General features: G+C 40.8%; 1 protein-coding gene across 3 annotated transcripts in view; it reads left to right on the forward strand.

The window, feature by feature from the left end:
• The window catches only part of FRMD4B (FERM domain containing 4B), a 352,925-nt gene that overhangs the window by 105,164 nt on the left and 229,198 nt on the right, over positions 1-18,563 (forward strand). For all 3 annotated transcript variants that reach the window (XM_044933559.2, XM_044933558.2, XM_044933560.2), the window contains one exon: positions 6,524-6,651. The gene's annotated coding sequence lies outside the window, so the exon portion shown is untranslated. The remainder of the gene's footprint in view (positions 1-6,523; positions 6,652-18,563) is intronic.

The raw sequence follows: 18,563 nt of genomic DNA on the forward strand, positions 1-18,563 counted from the left end.
ACTGCTTCTTTTTTTTTTATACTTTTATGTATATATTGATTTTATTCTTGGCTGTGCTGAGTCTTCATTTCTGCTTGGGCTTTTCTCTAGTTATGGAAAGTAGGTGCTACTCTCTAATTGCAGAGCACAGGCTCTGGAGCATGGGGCTTCAGTAGTTGTGGGGCAAGGGCTTAGAGCAGCTAAGTTCCGTGGCATGTGGGATCTTCCTGGACCAGAGATCGAACCCATGTCCCCTGCGTTGGCAAGTGGATTCTTTACCACTGAGCCACCAGGGAAGCCCTACAGTGCTTCTTAAGTAGGGTGACAATATACACCCTTATATTCTCCATTCTCAATTTTGATCCAGTCAGTTGTTCCATGTCTGGTTCTAACTATCGCTTCTTGACCTGCATACAGGTGTCTCAGGAGACAGGTAAGGTCATCTGGTATTCCCATCTTTTCAAGAGTTTTCCACAGTTTGTTATGATCCATATAGTCAAAGGCTTTAGTGTGTCAATGACACAGAAGTTAGATGTTTTTGTGGAATTCCTTTGCTTTCTCTATGACCCAATGAATGCAGGCAATTTGATCTCTGGTTCCTCTGCCTTTCCTAAATCCAGCTTGTACATCTGGAAGTTCTCAGTAGATATACCGCTAAAGCCTAGCTTGAAGGATTTTGAGCATAAATGTTGCTACATGTGAAATGAGTGCAACTGTGCAGTAGTTTGGACATTCTTTGCCATTGCCTTTCCTTGAAATTGGAATGAAAACTGACCTTTTCCAGTCCTGCGGCCACTGCTGAGTTGTCCAAATTTGCTGACATATTGAGCGCAGCACTTCAACAGCATCATCTTTTAGGACTTGAAATAGCTTAGCTGGAATTTCATCACCTCCACTAGCTTGGTTTGTAGTGATGCTGTCTAAGGCCCACTTGACTTCACACTCCAGGATGTCTGGCTCTAGGTGAGTGACCACACCATCATGGTTATCTGGGTCAAGAATCTTCTGTGGATTCTTGCCACCTCTTCTTAATCTCTTCTTCTGCTTCAGTTGGATGGGGGTTATGAGGTGGTATCTAGCAGATGCATTCAGCAGCTTTTATTTTTCTGCCTGGAAGGTGATGATTACATAAGAGTGATAAACTCTTTGGGACCAAGTGATATAAAAAATTCATAATGGTTCCTGTGTGAGTGCCCCTAGAAGCACAATAAGCTCATTTTTATTAGAACTATTGAGTTTCTCAAAACAAATGGATTAGAACATGACCTTGGTTGTCATCATGGGACTTCTGATACAGAGCCTGACCTTTTCTGTGTAGTCCATGTCCAGCATCAGTGTCTGTCTGGTTGTCTAGTTTAAATTGAGTGGTTTTGTGGTATTGAGTTGTGATGGGAATGTTAGAGTTAAATACATGGTATTTTATTAATGTAGTGGCATTTATAGATCTTGAGAGGCCTTGGGGTGATAAAAATCTGAGTTACACATGGCATTAAGCAGAGTTATATAAAGCCTGTTGAATATTAATTTTGTAATGATTCATCTTACAGTTTTATGAGACTAGATATAAAAAGATACAGTGAATAATTGAGCCCATGATCTATAAAATGAAGTCTAGGGAAGAAGGAATAATTGGAAGGGAAAAGAGCAGAGCTTTTCCCTTCTTTGCTGACATCAAGTTAATTCAGTCTGAGCTCCTTTCTTCAAATTCCAGTCCCCTAGTTTCTTAGAGCATTAGATGAGTGTACAGTGCAAAATACAAAGCAAATAAAATGTGAATATTTTTTACCATATTACTGCCTTCATTATTTTTAGTTTAGCCTCTAAATATATTTGATCTTCATAATCTGAATATTTCATGACTCTTTTAGTAAATATTTTTCCAAGTTCTATTTTTCAAAAATTGTTTCTAAAATAAAGCAAATTCTTACACATGTGAAATTTATATCTCTTACCTTGAAAATTGACCTTTGCAGAAATCGTATAGCTGGGCAATAAGCATGTTAAGAAATGTTCAATATTGTTAGCCCCAAGGAAACCCATATTCAAACCATAATGAAATACCACCTCATACCTATTAAAATGGACAAAATTAAAAGACTGACAATACCAAGTGTTGGTAAGGACATGGAGCAACTGGAACTCTCATATCCTGCTGGGAGGAATGTAAAATGGTAAAGCTACATTGGAGCATGGTTTTCATTTTGTGTAAAATTAATATACCCTATCATAAGATCTAGCCATTCTACTCCAAAGTATTTACAGAGAAAAAAAGGATATGACGTGTGGTGTGTGTGTGTCTGTGTGCATACATGCGCACTTTCAGTCACCCAGATGTATCTGACTCTTTGCAACCCCATGGACTATACCCCTTCAGGCTCCTCTGTCCTTGGAATTTTCCAGGCAAGACTACTGGTGCGGATTGCCATTTCCTACTCCAGGGGATCTTCCTGATCCAGGGATCGAACCTGAGTCTTGCGTACCTGCGTTGGCAGGTGGATTCTTCACGACTGTGCCACCTGGAAACGTGTGTGTGTGTGTGTGTGTATTTGTATACATACTAACATGTGTAACAATATGGTTGTGTCTCAGAAATATGCTGAGTGTAAGGAGCCACATGCAAAAAGAATTCAGACTGTCTGATTTAATTTGTATGAAGTTGTAGAAAAATACGCATCACTATATAGTGACAGGAAGGACATCGGTGGCTTCCTGGGGCAGAGATCAGAGATAAAGGGGAGAATGGAGGATGGAGGGATGTGGAGGAACTTTTCAGAGGATAAGACATGCTATATCTTGATTGAGGTGGTAGGTATAAGGGTGTGTTTATATGTCAAAAATCAACAAACTGAGCCCTTAAAATAGGAGTGTATTTTATTGTATATAAATTGTACCTCAAAAAGGTTGCTTTTGAAAATGACTGTTGCATTTTCTGTCTTATTGATTCATTAGCATCTCTAGATGATCTAAGATCTTGATTCTAAATCAAGTTTCCATATTTACTCATGATGGGATCGCAAATCTCATACTCACATATATAAAACAGGTATAATTAGTACATCTGGCCAAGCTTTTGGAACTGTCCTGAGAAACAAAAGAGATGGTGAACATGTAAAACTGATTTCTGAATCATGATACTATGCAGAAAATCGGCCATCAGTCTCACTCTGTAGTTCACTCTGCAAATTAGAGTGAAATTACCTTGAGAGGAGGCCCATCTAACATTTCAGATAGTTGATCCTCTTATCTGGGCCCCAAATGAGCTTTCCTCATACTGAATGTCTGGCTAGAGCACAGAGAACCTCCTAGCAAGCTTCCTCAGCCCTTCAAAAATATCCGTCTGCCTCAGCCCATGTGCCATACCCATCAACCCACCCAGACTCTGAGCCCTGACTTCCAACAGTGACAGCCTACGCAATTGTTCCCCTAAGTCAAGACACACTGTACAAGTCATCTTCACTTGTCAGCAAGGTCTTAAGTTTAATTTGACATCTTTGAAGAATCTTCTGTTTCAAGAGCAATGAACTCTGTGTTGGAGGCTAACCTAGCTGTGGGGTGACAGTGAAGATACTCAGAGAGAGAGATGTCTCTTCTGAAAATTAACAACTTGCCTTCTAAGCAAGGCATTGACTTTGAAGGGACAGAGAGGATTGAAAAGTTGGGTCCTGATTTAATCTGAAGCATTCATTTGATTAAAAGTCAGTCTGTGTCTACTGTGTGCTTTGTTTTAGGCTCTGGGCCTTTTCTTGCTGGGGATGTGTCTTTAGGATCCTATGGGACATTATCAGGGGGAAAGAATCACACAAATGCAGATTGATAGTAGTTAGGATACAGTGGTCAGGGAAGGCCATTGTGTTGGGTTGGAATGATGAAATGTAGCCAGCTATGGGACAACCTGGAGAAACAGAAATCTAAGTAAGCGGTGGGGACAGCAGATGAGAACGGCTTGGCAAAGGTAGGGAGGAAAAGGAGGCCAGTGTGAGAAATACTGACGGTGAGAGAGGATTGTCGTGTGGCCACTATGAGAAGAAGGGAGTGACCCGGGGCCAGGGGTACAGTTAGAAGCATGGCTGTGGAAGTAGTCTAAGGGAGAGATGCTGGGGCTTGGCTGAGGAACGGCATTGGGGAAAAGAGAACAGATGGATGGGATGTGTTTTAGAGGTAGTGCTGCAAGGATTTGATGAATGGGAAGTGGGGTGATGAAGAGAAAGGATGCATAGTTTTATGGTCGGAGCAACCAGAAAGTGATGGGGGTCTTACTTGGGAGACCACCTGGAGTGATTAGTTAGGGTGTCTGCATCCTTTGTCTGCCTCCAGAGCAGTGACTGAGTTGCTCTGAGGGCTGAAACAGCACAAGTATTTGTAAATATCCTGGAACGGGGACTCTGTTTGTAAAGACTGTATGATCTCCTTTTTGTGATTCAGACGTGCTAATAAGTGGGTGCTGGAAATGTCATGATCTTCTAATCACAGCCTTCTTTTGCTAAAGCCATTTTCAGCAGACGCCAGTTCGGAGCAAGATCCAAACCCTCTCTGGCTTCTGTTGTTTGCTGCTGGCTTTACTGTTGGCATGCCACTGTTCACAGCATGCTGACTGGGGGTGGGAGGGGGGCTCTGAGGAATTTACTTTTGCTCTGGGAGACTTTGGGGGAGGTTGCCTGTTTTTGTTAATTATGGCTTGTGAATTACTTTGTCAGAAATTTTGAAACCCAGAAGTCTAAAAAAATTACAAGGCATTGTTAAATATTTAAGTACTGCTAATTTCTCTATGTGGTATGAGATTTTGGCTGAGATTGGATCTTTGGGCTGTTTAGTTTCATCCTTATCATCTTGTGTGGAGTCACAGGGGCTTCCTTGGTAGCTCAGTGGTAAAGAATCTGCCTGCCAACGCAGGAGATGTGGGTTCTGTCCCTGGGCTGGGAAGATCCTCTGAAGGAGGAAATGGAAACCCACTCCAGGATTCTTGCCTGGGAAATCCCATGGAACGGAGCAGCCTGCCAGGCTACAGTCCATGGGGTCTTAAAAGAGGCAAACAAGACTTAGTGACTAAACAACAGCATGGAGTCACAGATCCAATTTTGCCTATTAAATCAAATTTTACATTTGTTTCATACAGTCTGTTGAATAAGCATGTGTTGGGACATTGTTTTATATTCGTGGAGAGTCACATAGTAAGTTTAGTATGGGAATACAAGCATCTTAGCTTGTGAAAATGTCTGAGTAACAATGAAAAATGTTATGTTTTAAAATGAATTATTCTTTTCTGTTATGAAAATAGTATAAGCTCATCCTAAAAAAAAATTTGGAAGGTGTACAATAAAACTTGGCCATAGCCCAATCACAAAGAACTCCATACGAAGTTGAAGCTTCTCATGTACTGAAAGGCCTGGAAGGGGCTTGTTCTTTGATTCGCACCGACGTCTCACTTTGCATGTGAAGAAACTATCTGAATGGAAAGGTCAGACCCTTGAGAATGGGCTGTCCTGTATAATTCAGGCTCTCAGCAGCATTCCTTTACAGAAGCTGCAAGCCAGCATGGCTAAGCACAAGCCACAGAGCACCAGGGTTAGAATTAGAGAAAGAGATCGTATATGGAGTCAGGTTTGTTCTCTGCTTCTGTTGGAAAAGGTGGATTCATCCTAGGGTGGCGATAAGGGGAAAAGGGGCAAAGATGCTTGTGAAGGAATTGCACCAACTTCCTGTTGTCACCTTCCACCTCGCACCTGCTTACAAATCTAAGAGGAATTGAGGGTCGTACAGGCCGGGCTCGGGGTGCATTGGGGCTCATGGCACGACAGTGGAGTTTTACTGACCCACGTGGCAGAATGATGAATGAATACCACGTCCACTGCCTCCGCCCTCCTGGTCCGATCTTCACTCCTGCTGCATGTGAAACAGTGGGAGCCCACAGTTGACGAGGGAGAGCGGTGCTTCCTGACTCAGGGAGAGCTTCTGGGGATAAGCTGTTTTCTTTTATAGGGAGAATGACAAATCCATATAAATGAGTGTATCTTATGGTGCAGTACACACACCACACACACACACACCCCCCCCCCCCCCACACACACACGACATTTCATCAGTATTCATGACACACACTTCATTCCCTCCACAACTGACATCTGTTAAAAACGAGATTCGGGAGTGCCATCCTGGTTTCAGCATTTCTGAGACACACATTCTGAGGTGATATTTTATTGAGTTCCCCCCTGCTCTGACAGCCCTGATTTTACAACTGACTGTAGGTAACTTTTAGTGCTCAGCATCTCCTACAAAGACAGAAGCCTAACAGTCTGTATTCAGTTGAAGGCAGGACGTGAGAAGCCACATCCGTTTCAAATCTTTAAAGAGGGTGGCCTCTTTTCCTCTGTATTTTGAGATAGCTCTATTCTAAATCTCCTAATTAAGTGAATTTCTAAAACTGTGATTCAACTGTAGCCAACCAAAGGAAAATTGGAAATACATTAGAAGTGTCCCTGGTGTGAGATTTCTAGTTCTCTCCTCCGTGCCCGCAGACATCAAGGAGCTGCTCTGTTCTGTGTTCCAGGTTTTGATGGGAAATCCAGAAGAAAGAATGTGTGAGGGAAGAAGATGACATCTGTGCCTGGCCAACAAAATCCAAAGATTATTCCAGTGAAAACAAAAGGAAGGCAAGACTGAACTTTCTAGTTCAAGGTAGGTAGACATCTCAGTAAACGCTGAACTCTGGTGTGTTTTACAGGAAAGTGGGTTTATGAATATTTGTGAGTGTACGTTGACTCGTTAAGTGGGGCTAGGATATGATACATGGTATGATCTACTGTCAAAACCTCTGAGTTACGAACAATGGGGAAGAAAATCAGTAAATACAGTTAGTCCTCTCCTCTCACATAAAAGCTAAGTACCCAAAAGTTAAATAATAGATTACATTTTTACAAAGGGATTCTCTCCTCAGAAAGAAAAACAAGCAAAAAGTAACAATGTTCTAACTCTGCTGTGCCATAGATACATTTCCTACAACATATTTCTAATATTTCATTTGCACGCTTGTAAAATTTTCTTTTTATTTGCAGTTGACTATTTGACCAATTTAAGTCCAGTGTACAATTGTCAACAGCACTAATGATTGTTTTTGTGCATGCAATGATTTTCTTCCTTTGCTTACTGGTAGTGAAGATGTGCTTTGTATCTTTTATGTCAATACTTTGGTTTATTTTTTTTCTATTTTTCACTGCTTTTTGGAATACAATGAGGAGGAAAATGAAATATTTCAGTGGTTGCCCCAGCCTTGCCGCAGTGATGACAGTGTGATAGAGATCAACTGTGGGTGTATAAGCAGCATTTCTGTGTTTCTCAGGATTTTTCTTCATTAGCCAATCTCAGTAATTCATATTTGATAGGCATATTTGAAGGGTAATTCAGATTTGAAGGGTATTGATGTATAACGTGCAAAAAGTGTGAATTGTGCACAAGTAGATTGTGCAACAGTTAAAGACACCTTTTCCCCGATCTTCTCAAAATGCTGCCTCTAGTGAAATTAACGAGAGGATTGCAATTTCTGCGTGCTGGCCCCTGGCGGCAAGGACTACCCTGCAGCCATCCAGGACACGGACTCTGCCTCTCACCATCTGTGTGCCTGCGGTGAAAATGATGTGTCTTCCTTTGCCTCGGTTTCCTCAACTAGAAGAGGATGGGTAGATGAAATGAGCTAAAAGAAACGAGGCACTTGGACAAAGGCCGAGCGTATAAAGAGTGCTCAGTAATTATTGGCTGATTTATTTTCATCGAATGAAGTATACTTCGAAAATAGACATTTTCAGTTGTTTCTTTTTTGGGAAGTAGAGATGTGGGAAAGCCCAAAAGACATCAGGGAAGCGGAGGGTGATATGTCTAACCCTGGGCTTATCTGTAGCGTCCGAGAGGCTGTCAGGGACTGCTGGGCACCAGGCTGAAATGCAGGACAGTTACAGGGGTGCTCAATGCATTTCTCAGATTCTTACTGATTTCAGTACCTTGAGAACTGTTGGAGAATATAGACTTAAATAATGCCAGAGCTTCTGAAATCACAAATGGGATCAGCTCCACCCTTGGCTGTAATCTGTAAAACTTGGTGTGACTTGACCCACCCTGACCGTCCTCCCAGCCTGACCCCCGTAGTGCCTTGTGCTCACTCTTACCTCCTTCCCAACCCTCTAATCACACCAGCTCTTTGCACTTGGAGCCTCTGCCCACACTCCCGAGTGCAGCCTGGGTCCTCTCTCCTGGCCCCCGATTCCCGGACTTTTCCTTTAATCTCAAACTGGGCTTTCTCTGGCTTCTCTACTCAACAGGGCCTCTTTGTGAGTTTATTTCCAAAAATATCATCCTCACTGACAGTCTCATCAACACTGAATGTAGGAGCTTTTCTGTCCACAGCCTTGCAACAAGATGTGTTCAAGTATGATTTCATCCTCGCTGGTCTGACAGGTGATGAGCCTGTTTATTTAAAGTTGGTGTGAGGGAGGCTGTGAAGGCGTTCAGTGAGGACGGAGGTTGATCACTCATTTACGCATCTTCAGAGCCTCTTTCCTTTTGTTTTTTTTTTTTAACATATCATTGTATATAAACTACTCTTCAATTAAAAAAAAAGAACCTGTTTCCACTCATGATTATTGGGAGTTCTTTTCTTTATTTAGCTCTTCAGGTATTTTTCACCTGCGTTTTCTTACTAGAAAGTAAAAAAAACACACAAGTTCTGTGAAGCCCAAGATGGTGTTTGCCTTTTCACAGTGGTATTCTGAGATTCTGGTCCAGCAACTGCAGTATATGAAGTGTTCAATAAAACATCTTGGGAATGAAAGAATGAATGAGCTAGACAGCCCACCCTGCCCTCAGGAGCACAGGTCTCGTAAATGAAATAGACGATTGCTCTACTGTGTTAGAGGTTCAGAAATGGCGTGAGGAAAAAAGTCAATGGGTCTCACAAAAAATTAGACTCGTGTAGGCAGGACTGATATTCTAAGTATTAACAAGCAGTCAGCACAAATAAGAATCAAGTTGAACAGGCATGGGCCATGGTGTTGACTTTTCAGTTGCCGGATTGTGGGGAGGTGGAGAGGAATTCAAAGGTGACGCTCGGGACAGTGATCTGTTGCCAGCCACTGTGGAGGAAATCATAGTACTTGAGTGTTAAGCACAGCTGCATGTGTATATCTCTACTAAATTTCAGCACCCCTGATTATAGATATTTGATTCCTCTTGTATGAAACATCGAGACTAGGGAAATTTATAGAGACAAGAAGTAGATTAGTCATTACCTGGAGCTGGGATGGCTTCCCAGGTGGCTCTGAGGTAAAGAATCCACCTGCCAATGCTGGAGACACAGGTTTGATCCCTGGGTCAGGAAGATCCCCTGGAGAGGGAACTGGCTACCCTCTCCAGTTTTATTGCCTGAAGAATCCCATGGACAGAGGAGCCTTGCAGCGATCAGACATGACTGTGCAACTGAGCACACACTCATGTAGCTGGGATAAGGGAAGATGAGAGTTGATGATTAACGGATAGTCTTTGGAGTGATGAAAAGGCTTTGGAAATAATGGTCTTGTTTGTTGTACAACAGCGTAATGCAATGAATACTGCTGCTGCTGCTAAGTCCCGCAGTCGTGTCCGACTCTGTGTGACCCCATAGACAGCAGCCCATCAGGTTCCTCCATCCCTGGGATTCTCCAGGCAAGAACACTCGAGCGGGTTGCCATTTCCTTCTCCAATTAATACCGCTAAAACAGTTAAAAATGACTGGGAGAATTCCCTCGGTGGTCCAGTGGTTAGGACTCTATGCTTCCACTGCAGGTAGCATGGGTTCAATCCCTGGTCAGGGAATTAAGATCTCGCATGCCATGCAGCATAACCAAAAAAATTAAAAAGAAAAATAATCTGCATGTTCTGATGATTCTAAAACAATGCTATTAAAAAATGATTGAAGTGTCAGTTTTACGTCATATATATTTTACCACAGATTTTAAAAACTTAAAAAAAGAAAAGGTAATGAATAGTCAAAATAAAAGCAGGAAATACATGCATGCATGCCCACATACACTGTATAGTCTGGGAAGATGCATTTAGATTGTTGAAGGTGGTTGTGTCTAACAGATGGAATTAGAGGAAGAGCATAAGAAAGTTTCATCACATATACTTGGGTATTTTTGGCATTTTTCACAATGAGCGTATATTTAATCATTTTTTTAATTGAAGATTTTTTTTAACAAGTTGACCTGTGGTAAAATCTTGGAGTTGGTATGATATTCTAGCTTGTACAACCAAAATAATCCGGAAGGTGGGTTTGCAGTTGAACTTGCCACATCTAACATCCGTGCTGCAATGTTTAACCTAGAGTGAGAATCTAATTATAGTTTAAAACGCAAAATGGTTTTCCTTTTCCAGATTAAATTATATCTTGCAGAAAAACAGCCTCTCACTATAGAAAGAATTTGGTGTTCTGACTCCCTCAGTAAGGACTGGGTCTTCTATCTAGTAATTTACTGTAAAGAAGACGCTTCTGTGTGTAGTTTTACATCCCTTCTTTTGGTATTTAAGGCATTTTAGCTATAAAAAAAATGAGCCTCAATCTCAGAACTAAAAATTGTTATGCATAATAAGATTTTTTTTAAACCCTAATAGATTGCTGCAGAAAATACCACTTTAATTGGTCACCCATTACATAAAAAGTTTAAAGCCTATAATGAGATCATACATTTATGTAAGTAAAGGGAAAACATGAAAGAATGCACTCACTGGAGTTTGGTAACCTCAAGGAGATTATCTGATGGATGGCACCAGATGAAAGGTTATTTACTTTTCTTTGTATCCCTATATCAGTTCAGTTCAGCCGATCAGTCGTGTCCGACTCTTTGTGACCCCATGAATTGCAGCACGCCAGGCCTCCCTGTCCATCACCAACTCCCGGAGTTTACTCAGACTCACGTCCATAGAGTCAGTGATGCCATCCAGCCATCTCATCCTCTGTTGTCCCCTTCTCCTCTTGCCCTCAATCCCTCCCAGCATCAGAGTCTTCTAAAGAGTCAACTCTTCACATGAGGTGGCCAAAGAACTGGAGTTTCAGCTTTAGCATCATTCCTTCCAAAGAACACCCTGGGCTGACCTCCTTTAGAATGGACTGGTTGGATCTCCTTGCAGTCCAAGGGACTCTCAAGAGTCTTCTCCAACACCACAGTTCAAAAGCATCAATTCTTCAGCGCTCAGCTTTCTTCACAGTCCAACTTTCACATCCATACATGACCACTGGAAAAACCATAGCCTTGACTAGATGAACCTTTGTTGGCAAAGTAATGTCTCTGCTTTTCAATATGCTATCTAGGGTCCTAACTTTCCTTCCAAGGAGTAAGCATCTTTTAATTTCATGGCTGCAGTCACCATCTGTAGTGATTTTGGAGCCCAGAAAAATAAAGTCTGCCACTGTTTCCACTGTTTCCCCATCTATTTCCCATGAAGTGGTGGGACCGGATGCCATGATCTTCGTTTTCTGAATGTTGAGTTTTAAGCCAACTTTTTCACTCTCCTCTTTCACTTTCATCAAGAGGCTTTTGAGTTCCTCTTCACTTTCTGCCATAAGGGTGGTGTCATCTGCATATCTGAAGTTATTGATATTTCTCCTGGCGATCTTGATTCCAGCTTGTGCTTCTTCCAGCCCAGCGTTTCTCATGATGTACTCTGCATAGAAGTTAAATAAGCAGGGTGACGGTATACAGCCTTGACATACTCCTTTTCCTATTTGGAACCAGTCTGTTGTTCCATGTCCAGTTCTAACTGTTGCTTCCTGACCTGCATATAGGTTTCTCAAGAGGCAGGTCAGGTGGTCTGGTATTCCCATCTCTTTCAGAATTTTCCACAGTTTATCCCTGTATATTATTAAGTTATTGTAATTAGGCCTTTTCTTAGTTGCTTTATTAAGGTACAGCTGACCTAAAAGAAACTGCACATACTTAAAGTGTAAAATTTGAGAAAAAAAAATTTTGTTAATATTGAGGAGATGGGTGTTAACTAAGCTTATTTGGTAATTATTTCCCAATATATGTATGTCAGGTCATCAGGCGGCACACCTTAAACTTACTCAGAGCTGGATTTCAGTTACATCTCAATAAAACCAAAGAGTGAGAGAGAGAGGTGGTAGAATGATTAAATGGATAAATTATTTTCAAATATAATTAAGACAGAGGATCCTCAGAGAACTATAAATATCTTGCTTTGTATTGGAAGTTCAGCACCACTTAGGCAGTAAAAGAAAGCAGCAGCAGCTCAAAGCCCCACAAAATAAAAAGATTACGTGTACAATTTGATGTTCTGACCTACATATATACCCACAAAACCATCACCATAATCAAGATAGTGAAAACTTGAAAAAATTGAAGTGTTAGTTACTCAGTTGTGTCCGACTCTCTGTGACCCCATGGACTGCAGCCCACCAGGCTCCTCTATCTGTGAAATTCTCCAGGCAAAAATACTGGAGTGGGTTGCCATTTTCTTCTCTAAGGAATCTTCCTCTCCCAGGGATCAAGCCTGGGTCCCACATTGCAGGCAGACTCTTTACCAACTGAGCCATAGGGAAGCTTAGTAAAAACTTACTTCGTTCCAAAATGTTTCTCATGTCCTTTGGTAATCCCAGCCCCTGTCTTGCCCCAGGCAACCGCTGATCTTGTTTCTATCTCTCTCCAGTAGTTTGCTTTTCATATAAATGAAATCATATGGTACATAATCTTTTTCTTTAGCATCTTTCACTCAGCATAATTAAAGATTCATCCATGCTATAATGTGTATGGATATTTCATTCCTTTTTATCGTTCAGCTGTATTCCGTTGTATGTATAAAGTCCTATTGTTTGTTTATTCACCATTAGTAGACATTTGAATTGTTTCCAGATTTTCAGTACTAAGAATAACGCTATCGTGAACATTCATGTACAAGTCTCCATATGGATGTACATTTCCCTTGGGTAAATAGCTAAGGGTGGAATGCCTGGATCATATAATAAGTGTATGTTTAACTTGTTAACAAATTTTCCAAAGTGGCTGTACCATTTTACATCCCTACTTGCACCGAGTGAGAGGCCCAGTTCCTCCACATCCTTGTCAGTATTTGGTATGGTCAATCCTTCTCTATTTTATCCATTCTAATGTTAACGTATGTAGTAGTAACTCATTGTAGTTTCAACTTGCATTTCCTTAACGACAAATGATGTTGAATATCTTTTCATTACTTGTCAGCTGTGTATCTTCTCAGTGATTGTCTTGTTTAATATTTTGTGCGTTTTTTTTTCCTTGGGTCATTTGTTTTCCTAATGAGTTTTCAGAGTTCTTTTTGTATATTCTGGATACAAATTGCTTATCAGATATATGCTTTGCAAAGATTTGCTCCCAGTCTTGAACTTGTTTTTTCTTTTTCTCAACAGTGTGTTTTGAAGAGAAGACATGTTCAATGTGTTTTTTTTTTTTTAATTGTAATTTGAATTATTACAGTAAGGGACATTTAAAGATATTTGTCCATCTTAGGAATTTTTACATTTATATACCTACCCCATGTTATATCAGGCATATTAAAATGCACATGTATCCCACGTTAAAAGGAATTTCTTACTCTATACATGTTTAACCATCCTAGAATTTTGCTTTTGAAATTATTTTTTTCAAAAACCTCATTTGTTATTTATTACTTTTCAGGACTCATCATGCGGTCCTGATGATTCATGCCATGTAAAATATCAAACCTAAAACTTATTTTTAAAAACAATGTAATTTATGAACACTACAGTTTATCAACTTATGAAGCGGACATGTTAACTTTTACATATATCAAGTTAAATATTTATTACTTTAGATTGGGTAGTTTCTTTTCATAGTTAAATGCCAGTAAGTTTATTTGCTTGTTTTTTAGCTCTTTAGTATAATTTTTCTTAGTTTCTGGAAACTGTATCATTTCCAGACTTTGAATAAAACAGTCTGGTTAAAATACATTAGCAAAAAATAGAATAATAATTTTAAAGAAACACTAAAAAATTTTTAAACATAAAAAAGAAACAGATAATTTAAACATTTTCTGAAACGTTAAATAAACAGTCATTACATGTGAGTAACAGGATTTGAAATAGATTACTTTGAGTCTGACTGGCATTTAGAACACTAAACCCTGAGGAATTTTATGTGTTTCTGCTAGTATTTGAATTTCCTGCTGAAGTTTGATTAAAACAAACAAAGAGACTCTTCTTAGTCTCTGAAGTCTCACAAAATTTTTTTAAATTTTCTTATTTTTCAAAATTCACTATTTGTTTTAAAATGTATGCCTGATTTTTGTAAAAGTATGCAGAGTTAAAAGTATTTTGTGATGTTGACAATTAAGAGCTCTCACCATCCATACCTCAAAGTTAACTATTAAACATTTTAAATTAAAATAGACACTAGATATGTGTCCTTTCTTCCCCTTCCAAGCAAGGAATAACTTTAAAATTATCAAAGATGCATATGTATATAGGAAAATCTAAATGTCAGATGATGGGAGCTACTGACTGAAGTCTGTGTTCTTCTCATAAAACTCTGCTTGAAGATCATTCTAAAATGTTAAGAGCTTGACATTACTAGTCTTTCTGTGTGTGTGTTAGTCGCTCAGTCGTGCCGACTCTTTGCAACCCCGTGATGTATATAGCCCGCCAGGCTTCTCTGTCCATGGGATTCTTCAGGCAAGAATACTGGAGTGGGTTGCAGGAAATGCAAATCAAAACCACAATGAGGTACCTCTTCACATGGATTAGAATGGCTAAAAAAGTGTTGGTGAGGCTGTGGTGAAATCAGAATCTTTTGCACTATTGGTTGGGATGTCAAATGATGTAGCCATTGTGGAAAACAGTATGCAGTTTCTTCAAATGGAATAATTTTCATTTTTCTTCCTTTAAAAGGAAGGAAATTCTGATACATGGCAGATATGGATAAACGTTAAAGACAGTATGCCAAAGGAAGTAAGCTAGGTGCAACAGGACAGATACCGTAAGAGTCCATTTATATGAAGTATCTAGAGCGGTCACATTCTTAGAGACAGAAAGTGGAATGGTGATTGTTGGAGGCCGAGGGAGGGGGAAGCAGGGAGTTGAGTGGATACAGTGTCATCTGTGATGATGAAAACGTTCTGGAGATGGATTGTGATCAATCTTGTGTGTGTGTGTGTGTGTGTTAGTCAATTGTGTCCGACTCCTTGTGACCCCATGGACTGTGGCCCGCCAGGCTCTTCCGTCCATGGAATTCTCCAGGCAGGAATACTGGAGTAGGTTGCCATTTCCTTCTCCAAATTGCAATCTTAAAAATGATTAAAATGGTAACTTTATATATGTGCATGTGTGGTTCACACACGCTTCAAGTCGCTTCAGTCATGTCTGACTCTCTGCTACCCTATGGACTGTAGCCCCCAGGCTTCTCTGTCCACGGGATTCTCCAGGCAAGAATACTAGAGTGGATTGCCATGCCCTCCTTCAGGGGATCTTCCCCACCCAGGGATCCTTCCATCTCCTGCATTGGCAGGCAGGTTCTTTACCATTAGCACCACCTGAACAGTTATATATATATTTTCCCACAATTTTTTTTAAATGTTAAGAGGAAAATTCCCAAGTGTTTCCAAATTTTAAAAGTTAATAGTTTAAAATATCACCCTAATACATGTTAGTGATAGTTGGCCAACATTTCTAAGTGGTCTCAGCCTGAACAAAAGGTATTTTTAAAGGGAAAAAATACTGTTTTCCATTTTAAAGGATACTTCGTACTCCCAACTTTAGTGGTGCAAATACAGAAACAATCAATTACTAGCCAACTGCCAGGCACTCTTTTAAGACTTTGCATGTCTTAGCTCATTTAATCCTCAGCAAAGTAGGAAATGCTGTTATTTTCATTTCACAAATGAGGAATAAGAACAGAGAAGTTACGCAACATGCCCAAAGCTGCACAGCTAGTAAGAGGTAGGGCTATCGTCAGAACTGTGAATATGGCTACAGGCCCGCAGCACTCTGAGCCGCTGTGTTTTCCCACCTCCCAACTATGAAGAGCTTTAGAATCCAGAGAGTTGTCTATAACATTATGTGATCATTTCTAGGATTTCTATTGGGTAGTTATACCTGAAAAACTTGAGTGTACTGATATGCTATCAGCTTTTCTTTGATAGAAGGCTGTGACGTGGTAAATTATTTGTCTCCAGCTGGGAATTTTTCTTTAACGTAAGCCAGCTTTTTACTAATGCAGTCGTGAAGGAGAATGCTATAAAAATGCAAGTTGTCTAGGTTTCGTCAGGGAAAAGCTCTGAAAAGGAAATCTCCATATTGGAAGAGGAAAACAACCTCATAATCAATCTTTCCTTGTCTCCCAAAATGCTGGGTTAAATTAAAATTTTTTTTAAAAAGTCTTTCTGTCTATGTTCAAATAACGGTGAATTAAAAGAAGTTAGTTTCTTGATTGCTGGACTGCTTGGACTCAACAAGGTAATAAATACTGTGAATGTCTTAAAGATATATAATATAGTAACTAATGGATGAGTATATATTGTATAATTTAAGATTGTTTCCCAGAGTAATCTTACCGTGGAGTACTCCCCTGTGGAGTTCCCTAATAGCGCAGTTGGTAAAGAATCTGCCTGCAATGCAGGAGACCTGGGTTCAATTCCTGGATCGGAAAGATCCCCTGGAGAAGGAAATGGCAATCCTCTCCAGTATTCTTGCCTAGAAAATCCCACAGACAGAGGAGCCTGGCAGGCTACAGTCCATGGGGTCGCAAGAGCTGGACACGACTTAATGACTAAACCACCACCCCCATTCCCTTGTGGAAAGTCATGGGTCCAGGAACACTTTTGGGAATAATGTTCTAGGGATTTTCCTAACTGACCACCAGGGGGCAGTTCTCCCCGCTTTTATATACTATGATTTAAATAAATCATTGACCAAAACTTTATTTTCCCTCAGCACACCTGAGACAGGCTAACATTTCCAAGCAGACTTTGCTAAGAACTTTAGCAAAGGGATGATGGAAAAAAAATAAGAAAAGTGGGAAGCCCAATAAATAGTCATATTTCCCCAATCCATGAGGTGGAGCCAAAGAAATAGCAAATGTGCCAGGCTCTCCTAGGCCACCGTGGAATACAAGTTCTCAGCCACATCGCCTGCCGTTTTCCCTCCCGTTTCTCAGCTAAGTGGCCTTTCTGTCGTCTTGGCTCACAAGAGTGTCTATGGCCTTATGTTATCACAACTGAGGGGAGATCCCACGGACCTTTGTGTCTTCACGGCTCAGATTCTTTTCTGGTTTAAATTTCCCAGGTTGCCCCTGGTCTTTCCTCTTAGTCCTGGTTGGCAGCTCTAAGGCACCTCCATGGTGATGAACAGATATGGCAGCCCCATGAATGTTCTAATCCTGATTAAATTCGTAGTAAATGTGCCTCTCAGGCCCCATGCCAGGGCAGACGTTATTAATCATCACAGCTTGCCTTCTCTGTAGAACTCAGAGTCAGTCTCACAACCCTTCCTGACCCTGAGCCCCAGGCAGGTATTACCGATAGAGTGCCGTTAATACAAATGGGGAAATTCTCTCATCTAAACCTCGGATATAAAATCCACCCACCTCTGGAACCTTCTGACTGCCTCAGGTGAATGTAGATCTTCCTAATCCTTCATCCACTCCAGTATTCTGGCCTAGAGAATTCCAGGGACTGTATAGTCATGGGGTCGCAAAGTCAGACATGACTGAGCGACTTTAAAGAAAAGAAAAATCCTCTACCCAAACACATGCGTACACACTTTAAAAAGTCTACTTTAGATCCTCCAAAATCAAAGTCTCCACTCCAGCCCCATCACGTCCTTGTCTGCACCTTACCTGTAGCTCACTGTCCAGGTGCTATGCCTAACTGGGAGAGGGGCTTGTTACATCCAGCACATCCCAGAGGCTCCAAAATGGGCCCAGTTCTGACTGTAATTGAAACCACGTGGCCTGTGCCCCATTTTTATTCGCTTGTCCTTGGAGTTGCCTTTGTACCCAGCTGCTCAGGAAACTTCCTGTGCTTAAACTTTAGCATAAGCTGTATCAGGTATTAAAAAGCCTAACATATTATGGTAGACTTTGAAACTGAAACTATCTTCGGACAGGTGGTTTTTTATGCTGAAAATTTATTTGAACAAACATAATTAATATTTTGTACTGTTCATGGGGTTCTCACGGCAAGAATACTGAAGTGGTCTGCCATTCCCTCCTCCAGTGGACATGTTTTGTCAGAACTCTCCACTATGACCTGTCCATCTTGGGTGGCCCTACACAGCATGGCTCGTAGTTTCATTGAGTTAGACCAGGCTGTGGTCCATGTGATCAGTTTAGTTAGCTTTCTGTGATTGTGGTTTTCATTCTGTCTGCCCTCTGATGAATGAGGATAAGATGCTTATGGAAGCTTCCTGATGGGAAAAACTGACTTTGGGGGAAACAGGATCTTGTTCATCAGGCCAGAATACTAGAGTGTGTAGCCTTCCCTTCTCCCGGGGATCTTCCCAACCCAGGACTCGAACCCAGGTCTCCCACATTGCAGGCGGATTCTTTACCAACTGAACCATC

This window comes from Bubalus bubalis, chromosome 21 (assembly GCF_019923935.1).
Source record: "Bubalus bubalis isolate 160015118507 breed Murrah chromosome 21, NDDB_SH_1, whole genome shotgun sequence".
NCBI classification, from domain to species: Eukaryota; Metazoa; Chordata; class Mammalia; order Artiodactyla; family Bovidae; genus Bubalus; species Bubalus bubalis.